Source organism: Copidosoma floridanum, unplaced genomic scaffold (genome assembly GCF_036245765.1).
Source record: "Copidosoma floridanum isolate Cflo_tuat_1 unplaced genomic scaffold, Cflo_Japanese_pri ptg000020l, whole genome shotgun sequence".
In the NCBI taxonomy this organism is placed as follows: Eukaryota; Metazoa; Arthropoda; class Insecta; order Hymenoptera; family Encyrtidae; genus Copidosoma; species Copidosoma floridanum.
The window spans coordinates 2,306,637-2,325,490 of NW_028321897.1; the positions used below are offsets into that span (position 1 = coordinate 2,306,637).

Below are 18,854 nucleotides of genomic sequence, written 5' to 3' on the forward strand. Positions count from 1 at the left end.
TTTTTGTGATGTGCAACTTTAGTATTCACAACTTTGTGGTATAATGTCAACTTTATGTACTATAATCGGCAAAACCTAATTTTTAAATTATTTTTTAATGTTCGTTGCCTTTTAGACCATCAGGATTGTAAGTTACAAGGTTGCATATGACTTAAAAACGTTGTATTCCAATGTGATCTACCCTTCTCTTGGACTACATACAAACCCTTGATGAAAACTTGAGAATGTAGCAAAAATGATTTATTTTTATATTTTTAAATATTTTCTTTAATTTTTTAAATATGATGGTAGGTTCTGAAAAATTTAATAAAATTAATAGTAAAATTAATTTTTTGAGATTTATCGGTTTGTCGTTGACACCAAATGTTCAAAAAATTGATTTGTGGAACCTGTAAAATATCACTTTTTTACTATAAAGGCATGAAAATACCTTTTTTGGATATGAATAAGTGATCAAAAGAATTTTTTTTTTTAATTTACATTTTTTTTTGACTGTGTATGGACCTAAACAATCTACTTAAAAAGTTACATGCAAAAAAACCGATTTAATTTTTTTAGGATTATACAATCTCGGGTCTAGTTACATTTTTTCCTGTGACTAAATTTTCTGGATTTGAAACTATCAAGTTGTGGTACGAACATGAAGCTACAAGAGCCAAATCGGATGTAAAATTTTCGATACAATCGATTTACCTACACGTCATTATGAGGGTTGGTTATACTTTTTATTCTGGCAAAAACATAAGGCAACTCTGTAACATAGTCATGCTTAAAAATATTTTTTTTAAACCATTGATGATAAAAACAATATTCTTTATAATTAATTTCAAGTTCGTTTAAAACAAGAACTTTGTTCCACACTATTCTTTATGAAGAAAATTGGTAGCATAAGATGAATAAAAGTAAGCAGGCGGTTTCTTGTCTATCTATTTTTTGTGATGTAGAAAAACTAGAATGAATGAAATAAGTGTCAATAGCTTTTTTCCTAACACTGTGTACCTGATAGATGTTTTCCCTGTTATTTTTGTGCGGAAAATCGAATTTCCCACATTGATTTAATAATAAGTATGCGGAAAATATTATTTTTACGTGTGTGACAGAAGATTTATGAACAAAAATTTTCTTTATTTTACTTTTTTTTTATTAAAACAATTTTAAACAAACGATAGTTAGTGAATTGTTTATACACATACAAAAATGTGAAACCTAATAAAAGTAACTCGTGGGGTCAGTATTTTTACTTTTTAAACTGTGGTAAATTTAAATCAGTTTATTTTTAATCTAATGTAATCATACAGTTAAACAATTGGATTTTCTTACACACACACAAGTGAAATATAACCGGTTTAGTTATTTAAAGCAATATAATAATTGTATAAGATCATATAATTCAAACTATCGAATGAATTTCCCAAAAAAAATTTTAATTTTGATAAAATTGTTTTGTTAATTGTTTTGAAAAATGGAAATATTTTTTTTGAGGAGGCTTCGCCCTCCCATACCTCCCACTGGGGGCTTTGCCCCCCCCCCGCTCATAGTACAGCTCGTATATATGTAAATAATACAAGGTGCACACGCCTTCAACGCGTTCTATTAATTAATTACAGCAAAATTTATACAAATTTTTGTCGCACATATTACGACAAATTTTATATGTAACTCGTGCGGACGTTTTTCCGTACTCATGTCATTGACTCGCACTCGATGTCAGTGCCAGTAACTCGTACCATAAGATCAATCTGTACCATAAAATCGACTGGCACTTATTCCCGTCAACTTTAACCACTAATATGCATCAATCACAACTTTCAGTTTTTCCTAATTAAAGTACAAAAAAAATTCTACATAAGAGCAGTATTGGCTCAGTGGTAAGCGTGCCTGTTACTGATACAACGCTTTTCTAGGGGTTATGGGTTCGGTTCCCGGTGAATGCAGATTTTTTCAAAAACTGTTTTCATCGGGAAAAGTTCCTATGTGACCCCGGCTGTTTCTGGGTGGGGTTTTCCGTGGAATTTTCCTTCAGAATAATTTTAGGATTTTTTCTTTGCCCCACAGGTCTTTGGGCCTGGGTGAATGCAAAACAGTGTTAGGGTTATAGGTAGGGGTTAGCGGATCCGATGCGCCAGGCAGGGATCGCCGACCTTACCGGCGAGGAGTGAACATCCTGAAATATGGAGTCCTATTCGGGGAAAGGCTACCCACTGGCGAGTGGACCCGCCGATGCACCGTTGGTGCAGAGAGTGTCATTTTAACTGGCAAGGTGTTCCACCGGAGATACTCGCACTGTGCCAATGGATTAGATATAATCATAACATAACATAGATTAGATAACATCAGTAAAAGGGCACGAAATGGGTGCAACATACATCCCCACTCATAGGTGCTAAATGGGTGATCCTGATGACTAGGCTAGTACGCTGTCGTAGTAACCCGATAAAAAAAAAAAAAAAAAAAAAAAATCCTACTTATGATTATCATATATTATAGTTGAAGTTTCACATGCTTTAATTAAATTTTACCTTGTACCCCTAAAACTAAAAACAATATACGCCACTCGAGCGCAAGCCTTTGCACCCTTGTGTGAACTTTGCGCCCTTCGACTACTTTGGGCCCTAGGGTGCCAAGTAGTCAGTGGGCGCGAAGTACACCCGCGGGCGCAAAGTGAAACTTTGCGCTCTAGTAGCGTAATGTACTATTTTTGGGAGATTTTATGTCTTTGCTTGTTTATTAATATTACATCTGTTTTACGTGTATTACCTAAAATATGATTTTTATGTAGAAACTAGACTCTTTTTTTAAGATTCGTGTTTTATCCTAATAAAATTCATGTCTGTAGTGCAGGTGTTAATAATATACTACTAACTCGAGTTTTTAGTTTTTCTTCTATACACATTTGAGAACTTTTAAGACGTGCTTAGTTTTACCAACATATTATGCTAGGCAGTTTTTACATTTGAATTTATGCATGACATTTGTTTCATTTCATTTTTCGATTTTGTATACACCTAGATGAACTGTAAAATTTAATTTTTCATTTATTGTTGGGTGAAAAGAAATATTGTAGGGTTTTTGAACAGTTAAAATTTTCTCAAATTGATTTTGTATATATGGTTTGCCAATTTTGAAAAAGTAAAAGTTTATCAGGTGAATGAAGATGAAATGTGGTTAACTTATTTCTGTCTTCTCAATCTGCATTGAATATTTTAGTTAATGTAGTATAAAGAATATTAATTTTTTAATAATTGTTTAATCCTTGCAATATTTGTACCATGAAACGATTTACCAGAAGGTAAGTAACATTGCTTGCTTTTGTAAATTAAATTCAAAATTTCCTGTGTAACGAATGGCCTAACCTAAAAAATAATGTAAAATGCGTCTAAAAAATGGTTTTTTTTTTTTCAAAAATAGGCTTCGCCTGAGACTCACTGAATAGAACACCGTAGTGTGTTGACACATGATGTAAAACGTTTTTAGTTAAAAATTTCATATCTATTCTTGACACTTCTCAAAACAAAAAACTTCTGATTAAAAACATTTTTATCCAGAATCCATGCAGTTTATTTGGTCAAATAATAAGCTGTGAAAAATAAAAAAAATATAATGATGCTGAATAGTACCGTACGTTCTTAACACCATAAAATAGTTGTTGGTCTTAAAGAGCCGTTGATTTGCACTTCCTCAAGTTATAATTAATGAAAACGGCTATTTGTTAAAACTGTAAGTATTTAATTAAGAATTAATTTCTCAAAACTTTGTTACTAGAGCAATAAAGTCCTGGAGCTTAATCTTTCTATTTTTTATCTCCACAATGAATACAAATGCATATTATTTTACCTATTTCAAAAGCTGGGAGATTTAAGTGATTACTGTCAGAGTTATAATAGAAAGCTAATTTCTCACTTAATGGATTCGTTAGTGGTCAGTTTTGAAGCTGCTGTTTCAATCTAGATAAATGTTCTGCGTCAGTTTCTTGACGCCTAAAATTGTATACATTTGAAGCATTTGAAGTTTTCGTTTTCATTCGATCTCTTGCGACTGTAGGCATAGTTAAACCTTTTATGAGCCCTAAAGGCTGTTTTTTGTCAACTTTGTTAGTTCTAATATATTTGTTGGCAAGGTAGTTCGACGTCTGATTGCCCTGAAAAGGACCGGTGAGCGGAAATCTTTCTTAGCTAAAGTTTTCAGCAAACATGACTGCCTGGATACCTTCAGGTGATCTTATCTGGTTTGTTAGTGTAACACCAGACTGATCAGAAGAAAAACTACAACTTCTCAATAGTTTTTATGATTTTTTTCTCTCAATGTGCCATTTTCTACTTTGACCGTTTTTTTAATCTTTGGACGTTTACTGCACTCTTAATAGGAAAAATAGAATTCACACTAGATGCGCATCTAACCAGGGCAAGCATAAGGTCTGGTGCTTGCCTCGCTAACATGAGCCACCAGGTACGAAAACTACTATTTTTTAACTTTCTACAAATTCTTTTTCTTTCACTACTTTTTTCGCGAACTGTCTTACCACACTCTGATGCCCGTCTCAACCCTTACCATGACTTGTCTCTCTTGTTTCTTACGATAACCTCTCTAGTGATCTCTGCCAGTGCCAGTGCTGAAGTTTCTTGCTGACTCGGACGTCGTCACTATGGAGACTGGAGATCCAACAGAAGCGTGTTGAGGTGATTGAGAGCAGTGGATCATGCGTAGGCTTGATTCCGCGCTATATTTTTTCCTTACTCTTTTTTCTCTCTCACTCGTCTTCTTATGTACTAAAAGTGCCATAATAATATCAGCCTGTCCTTACGACAATCAGTCTAACATTTCGTCACTTAGGAAGAAGATTTTTTTATTTCAGATTTACTTTGAGAAAGACTTCGGATTTGCTCTAAGAAAGGTCCCATTTCGGATTTGCCATAAGAAAGGACCCATTTGGATCGAGCGCCAGGAAAAGGCCTATTTCTGCCCAACGTTTATAATATGCTAGGCATTGATTACCATAACTTTCATTAAATGCAATCGTTCGATGAATACGTACCGGTACATGGCTTACAGTAAATTTTTTACCAATTCAAAGCCTCCTTAACTAGGAGTTAATGAAAGGATCACAAGGACGTTAATTTATATTTATGAAATTTCGTAACGTTAAATAATAATTAAGAATTACAAACAGTTAGAAATTTTAATGGTACGTTACGTTACAAACATGAGCACCCGAAAGGCGCGGTTGTTGAATGTTGGTGCCCGAGTCGCGTATAATGTTCTTCTTACCGAGGGCACAAAGTGTCAATTACCATCTGCACTTTAACATAGACAGATTACGGATCCAAAAATCTGCAGCTGCACAACCGTGTGAGGTAAGTATCGGTCGTATAGAATAGTATTGAAAGTTCATCTACCCCTGGCACCCTCCAACGACTCACCCCTGCATAACAGAATAAAAAAAAAAGTAATCACCTCCACCCTCCATTCCAAAAACCTCCCTCGAAGCGAATTCTCCCCAATGGTTAGTATCCTCCCCCCTTCAAAACCCATCTGCACCCACCTCACGATTCTCTCTCTGTACGGCATAGTTCTATTTTGAGTCAAACGTGGGCGAAGGTTGGCAGCACTAGACCGCTCGTGGGGGCACGATACTGTTCATCTAGAGCGCTTAGTCGGCTCAGTCCTCCGAGTCGACTGCAGCTAAAAACACGCGTGTATACTCTCTGTCGTACGTGTCATAGCTGTGTCTCTCTTTCTCTCTAAAGCTTTGAGCTCAGAGCGTCGTCGTCTGTCGTCCTCGTAATCATACGAACGCAAACAGCGACGAAGGGGGACACCGATTCTCTCTCTGTGCTGCTCTGTGCTCTCTATATATCTTTGGCTTCCGTGGGTGTGTACTAAAAACTTCTTTGCTCGCTGTATGAATTTTCAGGATTTGTTTGTCCACAAGAAAAAAAGAAAAGAAACCAACAACATTCACATCGTTTGTTCATAGCGCGTGACAGTGTTCCTTGTGTTTATTTGCTTCGCATATGTGTATTGTGTAGGTGCGCGTGTACGTATATAAAGTAGTGCTGCGAATCCAGTGTATAAGTTTGTGTCACGTATACGTGATTCCATCGTCAGTATCATTATCGAGAAGAACAGAGACAGCCGCTGATGATACATACGTAACATGTAGGTGCGCGGCAGATCAGCTCTTGATTTGTTGATCCATTGTATAAGTGCTACTATGTTGTTGTCCTCGTGCAAAAGTGCACGTTCAATAATATATGTATGATAATTGTCGTCCATCTGTTGAAGTGTGGGTGCTTTATTCGCAGTGTAAATAAAAAAAAAAAAAAAAAAAAAAAAACGTGTGCACGTTATTACAGTGTCTATACATAGTGATACATGTCTCTCTCCTAGTTCTCATAAAATCCGTGAATATAATATGTAAAAATCAGCAAAGTTTGTGCATCTTGTATACATACACAAATATCGGAGCAGTGTCGAGTTGTAGGGCGGTGCTCTACCCTCCACCACCGCCCTTCTTTCTTTCACCCTCTCGCATCTGTTGTGGTGTTAATTACTATTACCGTCATTCCCTGAGAATTTCTTAAAAATCACTTATCTCAAATTACACATAAACAACGGCAATATCGAAGGTTCGTTGTATATTACATAATACACGGCCATTAGGTGCAAACAAATCACGCCGAGCTGTTAAGCTGACGTGAAATAAGCAAGAGTGCCGAGAACAACCATGACATGAGCGAGGCTGGATGCGGCTGTTCGAGGAGAAGTTGTAGTACAGTATCCAAAAAGAAGAAAATTTACCGAGAAGCCGAGGTAGCAGGACGAAGAGCTTGGGAGGACGACGCCGGCGCGAGGAAGGCGGCGCCGGCCCCGTATAACAGGCACTGCAGCAGCGTCGAGTGAGGCGCTTGACATCCTGCACGTTGACAAGATGCCGTGAGTGACTTTACATGATTTTTTGTATCGAGGTACTTTAATGGTACTTAGATTTTTTCGGGGAGTGGGAATGAGGGTCGTCTGAGGGTCATTTGCCTCCACCCCTCACCTCCGACTGTAGCGGATGTAGCTTTTTGTCCTGTCGCGCCCGACATATGGGATGCAACGATGTGTCTGGTTTCCTCCCGCAAGTTTTTACAATAGTACAGAAACTTAGAGAGCAAATCATAACGAAGAATGCGATTTGTTAATAGATTCGGTTCATTTGAAAGGTGGCTTGAGTTTGTTGACCCTAAATCTAAAGTTGAGGATGTGCTAAAGTAATATATTACCGAACGGTGTACAAAAGAGAGTTTAGTTATTTTTGTGCGTAATAAACCATTGTTGTTAAATAATACAGTACTGGAGAAAATTTTAAGTTTAACTTTAGTACTTTTTAAAAATATTTTGGAAAAACGAATGAAGTGTATTATATTAAAAATATAGAATAAACTTGTGGAAAATTTAATACGTTTGGAATGATATAGTTCAGCATATAACATTTAGATATTCAGTAACTAAAAATTTAGTTTAGAGTAAAAAGAACGTAGGAAAAGTTACTGCTGGATGGTATAGTATTAGAACTGCTAAAACTTCTTTAAAACGATCCTGTAGTTTCACAACTTGATACAAATCGCTTTTTAATTACCAATTCGTCTCTGCTATTGTTAAATATTACTGTCTCAAAACAAATATTTGTTATATAGTTAGGTAAAACAATTAGTGAAAAGATAATTTTATGTACTTTATCGTGTTTTTATTCACTAGTCCAGGTTTTTAAAAAATATCCAGCCAAAAAAGTGTCATACTGAAAATGTATTTCATACCGATTTATATGGCTAACAGACAGTTATATAAAGTTATTACACATGTATATCATTAAATACTATTAGTTTCGTTGAACTCAAACTGAGTTAAACCATAACATAAAATTAAATAAAATCTATTGAATAGTTGCAATTGTAATCAGTTAGTTACCAATAAATAATCAAATCATGACCTTAAAAATTTTTTACACGTATTAAATAATGGATGTAAAGTAAAAATATATGCAATTAAGTAACAAAAATGCAACCAGTTTTTAATTTCAAAAAACGGTATAAATTTTAACTAACCTATTTTCTGTATTCACTATATTGTGAATCTTGTTTTACATACTAATCTTGTATACTTACATACTTTATTCTTATATAATGTTTACGTCCATATTTTCTTTCGTACAAGCACTTTGAAGTCTACGCGTAAATAACGTTATATAAATATCAATCATACATGCAAAAAAGAGTGTACTCACTTGCGCTGTACATATGCTTACGAAGGTATCAGATGCTTATGTTGCAAAATAAACTACAAACAGTGTGCAATCTCATAGAAAAAGTAAAGGAAAAAGCTTCAATGCACGAGTTTTAAAACATTGACGTTCAAGTTATATAGAAAAAGCTCGTTTGATCTTACTTCCATTAATTTTTCTTACAAAATTGTTTGATATAGGTTAGTTTAATAAACCACTTTGGATGAAATTTATGAAAAAAGCTGTCAAATATTCAATGGAGGGATATGAAGACTTATTGTATTAAATAAAACCCACGCTCAAACTTTATTTGAATAATTTGATTATGAAAAATGCTCCCAGTGTTCCTTTAATCAACTACGTTTTCTGTTTCGTTCAAAGAGTATATTTCTAAATTTGTTTAAGTGCTATTTTGACTTGCATTTTTATAAATCTCGTATCAAACATTTTACAACATAATATAAAACTTCAAAAGCTAAATATTTATTAATGTTTACATTTTTAAAATGCAAATAAAATTATGTTATGAAATGTGAGAAGCGTGTGGATTTAAAATTAGTAGACGATAAGCTAAATAATCTGAATTGCGAGTGCAAGTTCATGCCTATTAATTGCACATCAAATCGTTTATTGCCGTCTTTTCTATGCTTATTCAATAGTAACACATAAATATCTTAAACTCTTACTCATGTCCTTTATGAATTTAACTTTACTTCAGATTTACTGTTATAATTTAAATGTTATTAGAAATTTTTTACTGTACTATGTACATACACCACAATAGTGTAGAGGCAGGAAAATAAGTAGCAGAGCAACAGTTAAACTAAATTACTGCAGTTTGATGAATAGGGAGATAGACAAAAATAACCACATTATCAATTTTCGTTTGGTTATATAACCACCATAGTTACTTCATTAAATAAATATGATGATCAACTAAATTATCAACTTTTTCTATTAGCAATCAATCAAGAGAACACGTGCATACTTTAAAAACATTTCTTCAAATGAAACGGGCAAGATTTAAGAGTAATGTGTCATCGTTCAAAAATATTTATTTTCATGAAAAATATTTTTTAGCTCACTTGATTAGTAGAACTGATTTTCATGTGAATAATAATAATTTTAGCTTTTAGTTTATCAAAACTCAACTAAGTTTCAATGTAATTAAATAATAATTCATGTATGACTAAATTTAATGATGATTACAACCTCGATTACAACCAAGCATTAGAGTAGTGATAATTCAGAATCCCAGTAAAATACGGAATATAAAATCAATTATGTTTCTTTATACAAAATGGTGCTTCCTTGACGTACTATTATAGAGACAGTAGCTCCAAAATTTTATGCATTACTTTATAAGACCACCTATTTTTTTTGCTCTGCCATGCATAATACTGACACAACGTGTTATATGTACGTTATGTCCCCTTGTAAAGATCGAGATATTTTATGGCAAAATACATCACAAACAGTGTGAATAGAGTTCCCTTGACGCAGTTCTATTTTCTCGCATAAATATACTTTGTCTAGTGGGTTTCCATCTCTAAAAAATCATTCTTTCTATTTTTTCTTCTTCTAGACCAATAAGTTCCACATTCACCGGACATTTATTCAGTTGTTGGATGATAAACAATAATACAGCAACTTTTCAAAACTTACTCTGGTATGCTTTCTGTGACTCTTTTCGTTTCATGTATGCATTCACACCCGGACAGTCCTAGTGGTTGTAGCTCGAGGCCGTACGTGTAAGAGCCAAGAAAGACGAGAAAAGGCAGAAAGAGAGAGAGAGAGAGAGAGGGAAACTTATGAGTGTAAATGTGTGGGTACGTTGAAAAGTGAACGAACAAGCGCAAGAGAAAAGGAGATGGGGGCGCGATCTCTCCGGAAACCTGTTTGGTTTCGGGGTCTGAGCTCTCGACGATGATGACGACGAGCCAAGCAGAGAAATGTTAAGCGAGAAAAAAGAGAGCTCCCCACACTCGCACGAATTTCATAGTTAAAGAGTTTTGCACTACTGGTTAACTTCACGGTAAATTACTTAGTATTTCATTTTTTTTTTGTTTTTTTTTTGTTTTTACATCTAATGGGGATGTAAAATACTAAGCTAACTCTGTGGATGTCTTCATGTAAAGAGTCTGGACTCGTGAACTAAATTCTTTTTTTTTTCGTATTATCTCTCTCCTTCCGTTTGGTACTGACTCCTCGTTGTTTCATCCTTTTTTTCTCCTTCTTATTCCCAGGCTAACTTAAGAATCAAACTCCTACAAATCTATTTAACTCAGTTTCCCTATCTCTCTCTTCCTCTCTAATTTATAATCTGGTTACACCTATTTCTCGGTCGTTATCTTATACTAGCAATAACCGTAGGTATATAGTCCCCTTAATTTCACTTTTTCTGATGATATTTTTAAGGTAATGTACTTCGTGTATGAGATTATTTACGAACTCATAGACTTTCGTTTTTTTTCTTCGTTCGGAAATTACAATGTAACTTATTTAACTTCTACGTCGTATCTTTCTAGGTAAAGTAATGTTTTCCATGGCTAATAATTTCACTTATTCTAAAGCTCATTGCTACCCAAAAATTATTTGTTGAATAATTCAGAGTTTTAATGTTATAGGACGAAATTCCTGTGTTCATTCGCACCAAATTCCACGTGAATACGTGAATATAAGTAGAGCTATATCCACGTTTACGTGGATGTAGGGCTTGTAATATCCACGTAAGTAATAATGATACTATCCACACACCACTCCAGATGTTATCTGCACTATATAATACCCACGAGTTTACGTAAATTTGGTGCGAATAGACCCAGCCTTTACAGATAGTGTACGTTTCAAAAGTTTTTAATAGGGCAAAATTATCATGGTAAATTTTTTTAGTGCTAAGGGCATACTTTTTATTACATTTTAAGGTTAATAGATTAAAAAATGGCGAATGAAAAACTAAAACTACGATTTTACTCTTTAGAAAAGCCCTAGATTTATCTTCCTAAAGAGTTAAATGCGAATTGCAATATCTTGCTTGCACATAGCAGATTAACATATGTCATAAGAATTTTGTGATTTTTACTTGATGTTATATACAGGCACACGTGGTTCACTATAACCAAAACAAGTCTCAAAAGTCTTTTTTTGATTTTGACTCTCGCAGAGCTACCCAATCACAAATCTAAGGTGGCTACTGAACGAGTTTGGGAGGCTCCCTGTTAGACAACCGAAAGTGAGCCACGGGTGGCAGCGTCAGGGGGTAAACGGTAGATCTAGACATACTTCTAGCAAAAACTAGGTATAGGGTTTTGAAAAAGCTAAACTTGAGGATAAAGCGATAAGTTTGAACTTTTTTAGATGCTTGTGAAGTGCGATCGAACTCCATTCCTGGCTGCTCTTGGAATAGTTTTTAAAAATTCTAAGGTCTGGGAAGAAGAGAGGGTAGCCAGAATAAATACATATAATGCTCGTCTTATTGATCCATGAAGTAAGGAATAATGTTGTCATTAAAAATATCATATTCACAATTAGCCATGTCAATAATGTAATTTTTTTTTTACTTTTCAAGACAAAAAGTTATTTCATTTAATGAAGAATAAAAAAAATGTTTATGTATTCAGCATTTTAATTTTATTTTTTTCGTTATTGACTCAATTTACATCGCATTTGCAATAGTATATATGCTCTTTCACTTTTATGTATATAAGCCATCAAAAGAAGCTTCATTTTTGGTCAGGTCATTACTATTTTGGCAGCCAACCTCGGGCCTAACGTTCGCCCCCTCACGCTGCACCGTAGACCCATCTTCGGCAACAGAAGGGGGACCTCCAGTCCGCCAAACTACAATTTCTGACCAAGTAGATGAATGTCCCTTACAACTCATCTTCTCAAGAAAAGATTAATGATAGGCTCGCTGTCTATACTTATTGAAGGAATTTGTACTATGTGTAGTAGAACACTATTGTCTACACTCGTTGCCATGCTGGTTGAACTATTCTTGTGATAAATCATTCATATTAAAATATTCTTATATAAAGAGTCAAAAGTACTTTCATCAACTTTTGGGAAGATTAAATTTACTCTCTAAAAAGAGTAATAAAGAATTTTTACCCCTTAATCATAAAAATCATGCAATTCAATCTTTTTGAAAGAAAAAAACTTTAATCTTTTATTCACCGTTTTTTAATATTTCAACCCTAGAGTGTAAAAAACGGACAAACGGAAACGCGACTTACTCTCTTGCTCAATCTCAACTGAATGCATCTTGTACAGATTTCATTCTGCAGTTGTTATTTTCAACGAAGTAGTTATCAAAAATTACCAGTTATAGGATCCTCAATGTAATTTTCCGCTATTTTTTTATTTGCATAATTCATAAGCATACTAACTTTGACATACATTGTTTGTGGAAAAGGCTGCTATTTTATTTTCAATTAAAACAAAAAGTTGCTGTTTGAAGTAATTATTGATTGCTGGCTGGGTAAAGCTTACGTCAAACTGTCACGAAAGTAGTCATTTTAGTGTTAGGGACAAGTAATGTCTTGATCAACTAAAAAATTTGATTAATTTAACCATAGAACAAAGTGATTATATGTTGAAGCATGTAATTGTACAGGTCAATTTGTGTTGCACATCTCTAATAAAAATGAAAAATTAATTGAGTTATTTTAAGGCTTTGAATGAATATTTCATCAGTATTATATGACAAATTTATTTCATCGAATCAACAAGCTTAATGTTTTATCTCAGTATTACATCGTAAAATAAACACTGCTAGAAAGGATCACTGATGGTCGATTTTTCTATGAGACACTGAAAGCAGTTTCTAGCTTCTGGCAAGTCGCCTTTAGCGTCTAACTTTGGAATCCTAACAGTAAAAAAGGCTCAAACTCGTAAACATGTGATTAGTACCTAATCAACATTTGAGAACTTCAACATTTAAGTAGCCCTCAATAAGATAAATGAACTGACAGTTCGGGGCTCTCTGGAGTTTAAAAGAAGCTGTATTATCCTGAAAAAAGAATACAGGCCAAAAACACAGATTTATTGCAGATGGAACGATATTATATTCTACACATTATTAAAATCAAACATATTAAACTCAAGAACGTGAAACAACTGGAACAAAATTAATATAGAGAACGTAATATCAAGTTTTTCAAAGCCAAAACACAGCTTCCCAAGAAAGCGAGAACAGAAAAACAAAAAAAAAAAAAGCAGAACGAAGTAGAGCGAGAGAGAGTCTAAGAAAATGTGAAAAAGAGCAGATTCGTGAGCGGCGCGCTGATTCTGTTCCTATTTGCACATTGACTGCAGTGCAGGTCGCACGGAGGCACGAAGCAAACGGAGAAAAAGTGCCTTTCATCTTCTGCAGCGCAGCTTATTCTCGCCTCTCCGCTCTCCTCTTTTCATCCCTTCGGCTTCTTCTTCTTTTCTTTTAAGCAAGAAGCGAAGTCGTACAGCGCCCCTAGACTAGCACCACGTATATACACATGATATTATCCGTCCTTCGGCTTCTTTCTAACAGTCGACGCCAAAAAGCGTCGTAATCGTCGAGATCGTTAGCGCTGCGAAGGTGTATACATCAAGAGGAGGAGATGGAGAGGGACGAAGGACGCTCGATGCAAAATGTAAGCGGGACGGGGAAGAGCGAACGAGAGAAAGAAAGAGGAATCGGTTTTTAATTTGCATTATTCAGAGCTTCTTCTGCGCCAGCGATGCTTTCCCAACTCTCCGCAGCAGCCGAGAGCTGTCGGGGTGATAAGCGGTGGCAGAACTCTTTCTTTTTTGTCTTTTTTTTTTTTTTTTTTCTTTATTTATGCGCAGATAACGCGCCCGTCTGCCTGCCAGCACCGCGAACCAGGCTGGGCTCTGGTGGTGCCGCTTTTGTTCGCTCCGAAGACAAATTAGCTCAAGCGCACACGCCAGAATGAGCTGGATGCTGCATGCTTCTCAGAGCTTGGCCTTTTGCATGATATTATTTGCGCGAAAACCACTCCGGAGCTCCTACTTTTGGCGTAGGTGGACCACTCGAAAAAAAAAAGATTATTGTGTTCTATATAAAACATTACCGAAGTTTGCCAAATGTGGTTTGTCTGTTTTGGCCTTCAAAGTTTGCTTACTTTTTTGATTGGTGGAATTAGTCTTGTTTTTTGGGAAGTCGAGGTAATGGGATTTCTCTACAGGTTGGGGTCGTGAGGTGCAATGTGTCTTTAAGGAGTGAACAAAACGTCAAATCATTGAGCATGTGAGAATCCATTGCGCTTACATCGTCATTCGAATCAAATGTACAATCATTGCCTATAAATGGAAATGGTAACGATAGTAGTGATATAGCAACGATAACTAAAACTTATGTTTGACTGAAAAAAAAGAGAATAAGCTTTGTATCCATCAGGCAATTTCGTGTGTCACTCTGACTTTAACATCCCTTCAACGAGAGATCCCCGTGGGAGTAAAACACGAACGTATTGTTTGACATTTACCGATGTGGAGCACAAAAGTTTTATGAATGATCGAACTGGCATTAAGATTTGAAAAAAGTAAGACTCCCTATTGAATTTTTTAGAGCTAGTATTATCTTACATGAACATACGTCCATGGATTGCCTCAAAAGAGTTATCGAAATATCAGTCACCTCGACGGACTCCATACCACTGGAGACGAAATCGTTTGGCCTTATCAGCCGCACTCGTCCATAATTGTGAAAAGCAGCCACCCCTAGGAAAAAAAAAAAGAAAAAGGAAGAGAGGGGAGGCGACATCAGAGATACGAATCCCTCGATAAATCGGGCGAGCCCTGACACTGCCGCTGCCGTTGGCACCGTCGCTGCGGCAACGCCGCTTTTGCCTCGTGCACTGCACTCTACCACGTAGAAATTGTTCGTTGTGGGCCGTGCACGTTTATATACATGTACACGTATATATGTAAACCGAACTCCCGTTTGGCGTCATCCTCCGCTTCTTTCTCTGGCTCGCTGGCTGCTGCTGCAGATGGTTACTGTTGTCCGACTGCTCGGAAGTTTTTAACCTAACGGGCTTGCTGTGCTCCCCTTTTTTTTCATTGCTACTCTCTCGTGTCCGTTAACAATGTTAATGCACCGTGCATTGTTTCTCGTTAGCTTGGACTTTGATGGATTTTTTCGAGCTTTTTTCTTTTCACGCGAAAATTAAGGAAAAAATGACGCTGAGTATACCCTTTAGCGTCCATGTGTGGCAAAAGAATAAATAATAGTATGTCGCTCGAACAACAAATGGTACTTTATCGCATTTTGATCACTCAAACTGTACTTCCAATAGTTTCATGCGGTAAAATCAGTTGGGCGCGGAATCATTTGAAGATGTCGCTTGTCCATACATGCGTTGAAGCTAAATGATGAAAATTGAATGTAGCGTTTGATCTCGCGTTTGATGAGTAAAGTATTGATTTAATTGGTGTCATGATGAAATGAAAACGTGTGCTATGATGATGTATGATGACCAGGTATCCCTTACTATAAGATTACACAATGTTCGTATCTTTCAACAGTAAATTCAAGACACTTAAAGAGACAAAGTACAAAATAGGATGAAACAAATCCGGAAAGCAACATTTTTTGATAGATTCTAATTATGATGGTCTAGTTTTCTCATTTTTGCTCCTTACAATATCATTGGACTACTTGTAGAAAAGGACTTTTACGGAAGTAAAATCATAGTCTAATATCCACATAATATATATTGAAATTCAATATTCAATTTTAATACAAGAAATCGCAGGGAATAACTATTATTTTAAGTACAATTATCTGGTATTTATCCATCGATGAAACACTTTACTTTTTACGTTTCAGAAACAGATAGCATTTATTGTTCAACAATCTTCAGTTTTACGGTGGAATTGTAAAAAAGTAAAAAAAAAAGAGTTTACTACGGCTTTGATTGATAAAAACTGACTAAATAATAAGATTTTAGCCATGCTTCAAGTGCATGAGAGTATTCATTTTTGCTCATATATTAGCACGAGTGGGAATTTCGATACTCAAACCGACGGTTGATAGGTTCGCGAAAAATGGTAAAAAAAAATATGTTGAACCTCTTCAACTGAAAATGACAACTTTTCTCTCACGTAGTACGAGGGAAATCACCCTTTCATTCTTCACAAAGCTCGGTGTCAAACGTTGCTTTGGATCTTCTATACTGAAATTCAACAGCAGTGAGGGAAGAGCAGTAGCGATGGCACAGCATGAGTAGTTTTCGTTCGCATACTCTGCAGGAGAGGAAGAGTCGATGTAGGCTGGCTTTTGGCTCTATTCTATTCCCCAGCACTGGTGCTGCCTCCTCGACTGTGACTTACTATATACACGCGAATATGCGAATAGAATAAGCTAAACACCGGACTCTACATATACGCGAGACGTGAATAGAATTGAGCTTCTTCTCCTATGAGCTGTATAGGTACCTATCTTCCCCTCTTTATACTCCTATCCTCTCTTCGTCTGCAAATGTGTCCCGGACAAAGACAGAGAGAGTGAGAGTCTATCAGGGTGCTTGTAAGAGCCTTTTCTAATGTAGCTTGCTCATCTTCGTAGAGATATCCTCATAAATGTATAGGTTAGACAGCACGATTTGTCATGGTACACCTAAGGGCCACGCTAGCCGTGTCTGTCGAAATCCAACTGAACGCGAAAGAACATTTACGATCACCTAGATACATACAATGGATGAGAGCTAGATCCAGTTATATTTATGTATACAGAATGAAAAAAAAAAAAAAATTCAACCCATATGTATCTTATACAAACTATGATACAGAATTACATTTTTCAATACATATCTTGGATCGATGCAAGTTTATCTTGAAAACTTTCTTATCAATCAATCAATCAAACATTTCAGTAAGCTCATTCAATAAGAAGCGATTTAATGTCCTTGACGTGTTTTTTTTACTTCAAAGGTATATTCTCTTATTTGTCAACATTTGTGTATCATTTAAAAAAAAATTATTTTAACAAAATATTTATCATATTTCTTTTCCACTATTGTTTACAGCTTGATTGAAAAAGTAATTTTATGTACTACTAGATAGATAAGTTTTCAACTTTTACTTGTTCATTATATTTGTATTATTACCGTGTTGCATATCTCTTCGTCTTTGCTGTCTGGTAATGAAAGTATTATTACGTGTGTTATTCTACTCTTAGCAGGATAAATAATATCCTGACTCTGCGTTCGACAGATCAGAGACGAATAGCACAAGTTTTTTTTCATCACTGTTCCATTTGTTTTCACCTCTTTTGATAACTTTTTTTCGAGAAGAATCAATACTTCAATTTCTTGCCAAAACTTCTCGTTTTCTCCAGTTTTTGTTCACTTTTACTGTAAAAACGACTTTTTATTTGTATTTCGTATACGTAGTACTTTTCGGTAGGTTTATTTTCCGCTGTACATATAAAGGTAGGTTACCACGGCAAGAGTTGCCAAATCGACCGTTTTGCGTCATTTAACTACGTACATCGTGCCTGGCAAGGACCCTTGTACTTTAGCCAGGCTTGGATAACTTTCCTCTTCTGGACCTTCCTCTGTACATCTGTACGCTCTGAACGACCTGTTCTGATAAGTCTGGTGGTGCCCGTGCGCTCACGGACCTCTTTCTTTCATGTGTATGAATAAGAGCTTGAATCCAAGCAACGGATCGCTCGTGCTTTGCGCGAAAACGCCACGTTACACCTACACATACGTGCATATATAAGCGCAGAAGAGACTAGAGAGCGAGACTCGCTGCGAGAGCGGGAGGGATAGCGCAAACCGGCAAACATCGCTGCGGCATATATATAAACGTCGCTGTCGTCGTCCTCGTGATGTAGATGTCGATGTACATAGGCAGCGGGAAAAATAGTAACGTATCAGCCGTGAGGTGTGTATACATACCAATAGGATATATACATAACACGCACCGGGCGCACGAGCCTGCCATTATTCTTGGTTTAAATACTTACTCCCCCTGCATACTGTACAGCGCATAATTCATGCATTCAGCCGTGCTGGAGCGACAGATCGTCTATTTTTTTGTCTGTGGTAGTCCCGATGATGTACAGTTTTTTTTCCTTTATCAAAAATAACGTTTTTTGGGCTTAGAGTTTTTTTCAACAACGACGGTATTGTGTTGTTTCTGTCCTCGATAGCACTTCATGGTCCAAACTTTGTGAGTGAACAGTTGGTGGAATCTGTCCATCCGGTTTGCCAACGCACAGTCAAAATCTTTATCAGCCAATGAGTCATGCGACGTCCCATTGAAAAACTGTACGAACAGATCAGAGTTTCACTGGCTGTATATATTATGTACTAGCTATACTATTGAGATCACCACGTAGATTTTACTGTACGCTGACTGTCAAATACCTGCCGAGTCACATATTTACTTTGGAGGTACAATGGTTCATTGGATTTTATGGATGTATGTTAGTTATTTCGGATTTATGGAATTGTTGAAATTTTGTTCATTGACTTGTATGTTTAATTATTTTTGTGTGTCGAAAAGTCACAGTTGTTGATCATAAGCAGCTCAGCTGATCGAGTAAAAGCTTTATAATAAAATAACATAACTTTGGTAT

General features: G+C 35.9%; 1 protein-coding gene across 2 annotated transcripts in view; it reads left to right on the forward strand.

Moving 5' to 3' along the window:
• The first annotated feature begins 5,694 nt into the window (after positions 1-5,694).
• Positions 5,695-18,854, forward strand: part of LOC106642024 (uncharacterized) — a 120,931-nt gene continuing 107,771 nt past the window's right edge. For both annotated transcript variants that reach the window (XM_014356651.2, XM_014356652.2), the window contains exon 1: positions 5,695-6,933. The gene's annotated coding sequence lies outside the window, so the exon portion shown is untranslated. The remainder of the gene's footprint in view (positions 6,934-18,854) is intronic.